The sequence below is a fragment of the Panicum virgatum genome, chromosome 2N (genome assembly GCF_016808335.1).
Source record: "Panicum virgatum strain AP13 chromosome 2N, P.virgatum_v5, whole genome shotgun sequence".
Lineage (NCBI taxonomy): Eukaryota > Viridiplantae > Streptophyta > Magnoliopsida > Poales > Poaceae > Panicum > Panicum virgatum.
Window position 1 is genome coordinate 18,664,194 of NC_053146.1, and position 5,585 is coordinate 18,669,778.

Genomic DNA, 5,585 nt, shown 5'->3' on the forward strand with positions numbered 1-5,585 from the left:
CAACAAACTCACCGGATCTGACGATCGCGTCATCATGTTGCTTCCCGACCTCGCCAAGGAGATCGAGGCGAAACTCGAATACAACTCGAGTTCCACTCGGACTTAGATCAAACTCAAACCGAAACCTACTCGGGTTGGAACTCCTCTTGCTCAACCCGTCTTCGGTTTGCGCAATTCATCATCTGCTTACAAACACTAGTAAGGTGCCCGTGCTAACGCCACGGAAAAATTTTAAACATACACAAAACAACACATAATCAATAGTTCAAAATGAAAAATATATGTTTCACACAAAAGATGTAACATGTAGTTTTTTTTCTCAAAAGATATGTTGATAGTAGCTTGCCCATGCTAACACTATGGGTGACACCTTATTTATGCATATCTAGAAAATACATTGCACTGTGCTGTATGAACTGATATAAAACATGTGCTACCTCGCTCATTCTCACTACATACCAAGAAGAAGTGGTTCATCTCAGAACTAAACATAAAGATACATCTAAATTGTATATGCATAAGATGTACATAAGTTGTACCTGCAAGCATGACGTGTCACAAAAAGCACCGGATCCAGATCGTTTTGTTGATAGTGATAGAATCAGCAATGGGATGCAATACCTATGCAAAGGATAAGAGCGAAATATGAATCCATTTGAAATCTTGGAAGAAGTTCATGGAAATACACATAATGAGTCTTGCAATAGATGACACTGCAAATGCAGCAAAAACAAATTAATCCTCGGCACCATTCAAGTTGGTGCAGTACAATCTGAAAAAAGAAAACTGACCTAGCATAATTTAGTTTGCTTGAAAGAAATAACGGTAAGATAGTTGTAATAAAGAATTACCTATCCCTAATAGCTTAGATAAATTTCTAACAATATAGTTATCTTGAACCCACCCATTAGCAAAGACAACTTCTAACATTATTATGGCAGCTAGTTTCACATTCAAAATTATGCACCTCATAAAATCAAATAGAGAAAAGGTCAAACAGCAAGATCTACTCACTTCTTGGCAACCTTTGAAAAAGGTCAAGCAGCTTAGCAAAGAGAATAAATAGCAAGGACAGAAGGGAGAACAAATACCTAACATCGTTCAATCAGTTTCTGAAACAAACTACTTCTCTGGACATGACACAAAAAATATATATACATTACCTGGACTCAACTGCATCAATCAGATCCAATCATCTAGCCGCACAGCTCCGCCATGAGTCCAAACTATAAAGAAAGCATTTATATTTATATATAAGAAGCAATGTAAACTGTCAAAGAAACACATGAATTCAAAATTGGAAGGTAGATTATAACCAAAGACAACTCTGAACTTATCATGCATGTGCAAAGGTTTGAGTGTAAATTTTTCCAATTTTGGAATATTAATATTACCTTGCAATTACCATTGCTGCCATTTAATGTATTTAGCAAATGAATCATTAAAGAAAAATGCCTAACTCACATATGAGTACATAAGCTTTAGCTACTTCAAATGACTAAGTAAATTTGTAACCGGCTCTATGCTCTAAGTAGGCATCACATGTTATCATCTAAACTGAATACAAATAAAATTGATTCTTTTGCCAACTGGCCTATCAGAGAATAAATGCACGATGAATGTAAAACAAGTTATCATCAATTAGCAGGGAACAAGCATGAAACGATAAACTCAATGCAACCTCATTAGTGATCAACTTAAATAGCTTATCTTTTGAATCAATCAGGGTACCAGACTCGCAAGGCCTCTTCAGTTGCATATGACGGTAAATTTGGTTGGGATAAAAAATATAAGTGCCATGTGCCCCTAACGACGAGCGAGCCTCTCTGCCGCCGTCTATTCGGGTGCCGCTTTCACATCGAGAATGCCGCGGCACCCAAACCAAATCAGATCAGGAAACACCCGCACCTTCTATTGGAGCATGGAGAAATGGTGTCGTGGTGAACCCATCATGGTGTGCTTCTTCCAAGGCGCTCCTCGCACTTGGCGCAGTGCCCCAGTCCACCACCACGCCGGCGCTCAGTTCATCCACGACATCAGAAACGGACGCACCCGTCCCCCGCGCTCAGGCGGGCATGTCCCCGCCTCGTTCCGCGATGGGCCTCCCCGTCGTTGGACCTCCAGACCAACCCATGAGGCAAGGAGCGACCCACACGGCGGCGGTTGGCGGGCATTCTCCGGGCCGCGGGTGCTTCTGGAGACAGAGGCGGCGGCGGGCGTTGGGCAGACCGCGGCAGCGGCGGGCGTTGGTGGCGTGGGTGTTGGAGAAACATAGGGGTGGTGCGCCCGCGAAGGGCCTTGCCTCGGCCGGCTGCGCGGCGGCGGGATTTGGCCAGTTGTTGAGGCCGCTACCGGATCGACCTCAACCGCATCCAAATCGACCTCCGCCGCCTCCAAATCGAGCGCCGCCGCTGCCGAATCGAGCTCCGCAGCCTCCAAATCAAGCTCCGCCTCCACCTCCCATCCGACCGCACGCTGGACGCCGAGGCCGCTAGCCGCTCGCCGCTCGCCGCCCGCCAGGCCGGCTGCTGAGGGTGCACGCTGGACGGAGCATGCTAGAGGCCGCGCGGCACGGCGCCCGCCCATGCCTGCCGCGGAGGGCGCCCAGCCCACGGCGCGCGCTGGAGGGCAAGCGGCACGCCGGTCGCCCACCCCGGCCGCGGAGGGCACACGGCGCACGTCGGAGGGCAAGCGGCACGACACCCCCCACGGCTGCCGCGGAGGGCGCGCGGCGGGGTGGCCGCCCACGCCTGCCATGGAGGGCGCGCGGACGCTGGCCGCCGGATGCGCCCTTCCCCCACCCCTTTCGGCAGTGGCGGCAGGGAGCAGGAGAGGAGGCAGCGGCGGGGAGCCGGGGCTCGAGGAGGACAGGAGGGGGCTAGGGTTAGAGTCGGCCGGCGCGGCTGCGTCTGACCCAGCAGCGGAGGCGGAGGCCGTCGCGCGGGATTACGGCGTCTGTGGCCGCGGCGAATTTTTTTGGTGGGTTTCGAACCCGGCGCGCGGCAGAGGGCGGGCGCGCGCGGTCGGCGGCTCATCGCTTCAATGCGTTGAAGCAGAGGATTCACGTCCGTTGGATTGAGTTCTAGCGTATTTTGAGCCTTTGATTTTTACAGTGGGGAGATTTGGGGTACACATTGTTTGGTGCAGTACCGCTAAGCCATCTCAGCGGGGGGCGCAAATGTTGGTGGACATAGCATAATTCAATCTGTCCCTTATAGGATGGAGATGATCAGATCCATCTATGAAAATAGCTTGGATCATCTCCTCTGTGTTGAAAACCACTCAGTCACCACTAGCCGGGAGGCACCCGTTTTCGACGTATACCCAGATCCAGTTGAGTCATCTCAAGACAGCCTGGATTTCGTCACCAATGCGCTGGCAAAGATTCAACTCAAGTCTTGCCGAAGCCATACCCTCGCAGAACTACTCGACAACCTTCGGGAGGTTGCCAGCATTGACGATCTTCCGTTCCAACACAGTACTCCCCTCGCAACCGAGAGGGAAATTGGGTCTGGAGAAACTATTCTAGCTAATTACGACTCAGACTTGGAAAGCTTCTCCCCCGAACGTTTGGTTCCACTGATCATCCAACAACCTGAAGCTAGTCAGCATGATCCAAACGAAGCCTTGGATCAGATTTCAGCAGATAATCTGACCCAAGACGCTCCACAAGATGAAGATGAAGCTACTCGCACAGCTCTTTGGGCAAGAAATCAACGTAAAGGGGAGCACAGGGTTCAAGCTGCCGAATGTGCTCGTCTTCCTCTGCGCAACCTCAACAATGAATTCAACAAAGTCGCGGACCCTGTCTTCAGAACACCAATCGCCGCGATGACAGAAGTAACCCTGCGACTCATGCAAATGCCTCAAAACTCGGAGATGGAACGAGTCATAAATCTCACCAAGAATGCTGTTGAATAACTCGAGAGACAAAACCCGTTGTCCTCGCTTCATGGTACACGGTCAAGGGCCACAGCAACAATCATACCTTAGGCAAGCCGTACTCCTGGAGGCCATCACGTCAACAATAGCCGGAGCAGCAAAATCAAAGAAATCAAGAGGATCAAGAAGCCGCAAGCAGCCATCGCCCCAGGGGTGGCCAACCACCGGCAAACCAAGCCCCTGGGCCTCAACCAAATCGCAACAACAACCGCGGGCACAACAGGGAAGAAGTAGCCGATTCCATCATGGACGCATGAGACATCATCAATGTAGACGCAGATAACAGCTTGCGGACAACTCTAATCACTTCCAAGCCCTGAGCAGAGTTTTCGACAACATCGAGTACCCAAAAGATTTCAAGCCTACGAACATCCAAAAGTACGACAGTAAGCAAGACCCTGCTCAATGGTTATGTTTATACTCGACAGCTGTTAGTGTTGCAGGGGGAACACGAACACCAAGGTCCTCTACTTCCTGATGGCCCTGGAGCCCGCACCCCTCATGTGGCTCGAAAGCTTGACGCGCGAGTCCATACACTCGTGGGAGGACCTCAAGAAGGCCCTTCGTCGACAACTTCCAAGAGTTGCTACATCGAGTAGCCACCCGTCATGCCCTGTCCATGTGCAAGTAGGAGCAAGGCGAGTCAATCAGATCCTACGTCATGTGCTTCTTCGACACAAGAGCCACCATCCCCAACGTCGCCAATGATGACATCATTGACTACTTCCAAAGCGGCATCACCGTTCAGTCTCTGTACTGTGACTTCGAGCGTAACCACCCCAAAACGGTAGTGGAGCTACAAGACATGATGCAGCGCTGGGCGGACGAAGAAGAGCAAGAACGCAGTTGCTTCCCACGCCATAACAATGACAACAATGGGAAGCGCCACAACGACCATGGAGGACCTAGCAACCAGCGGGATCCTGCGCGCAAGCGCAAACCTGTCGACACTGTCGGCACCATGGATTGCACCCCGCATGGTAAGAAGGGCGACAAACCGCAGGACCAGTTCGACAAGATTCTTCACAACAAGAGATGTCCAATCCACCCCAAGAGCAACCACTCGATGTGCGGGTGCACGATCCTGCGCAAATCCTTCCAGTCGGCATCTGCGGATGCTCCTCAGAAAAAATAGAACAAAGATGATGAAGACGACAAGAAAGAACCTGATGGTTTCCAACAGCAACAGAACATCGTCAACATCATATTTGGCGGTGATCCCAGCTTCTCCAAGCGAGCTCAAAAACTCCTACTCAGAGAGATCCTTTCAGTAGAGCCAGCAATTCAGAGGCCACTAAAATACAGCGAGGTCCCCATTACCTTCTCTAGGGAAGATCAATGGACCAGCTTCTCTGAACCTGGAGAGTTCCCGCTAGTACTCGACCCAGTCGTCCAAGGCTCCAAGCTCACCCAAGTACTCATCGACGGCGGAAGTGAGCTCAACTTAATCTTCGCAAGCACATTAGCAAAGATGGGCCTCAACTATATGAGTCTACTCACTCCAAGCAAGGCTCGATTACTCTTCCGGTCACATTCGGTACAGAACAGAACTTCCGAATAGAGTACATCAAATTCGAAGTAGCTGACTTCAAAACTTCCTATCATGCTATCCTGGGAAGACCAGCACTAGCCAAGTTCATGGC

At 50.3% G+C, this 5,585-nt stretch overlaps 1 long non-coding RNA gene across 1 annotated transcript; it reads right to left on the reverse strand.

Annotated features, from left to right (window-relative positions):
• Positions 1 to 333: 333 nt before the first annotated feature.
• LOC120658760 lies at positions 334 to 2,248 on the reverse strand. The gene is made up of 3 exons (XR_005668833.1): positions 1,909 to 2,248; positions 1,164 to 1,226; positions 334 to 621 (listed from the first exon to the last, which is right to left on the reverse strand). It is a non-coding gene; the product is annotated as an uncharacterized LOC120658760 (long non-coding RNA).
• Positions 2,249 to 5,585: the final 3,337 nt, after the last annotated feature.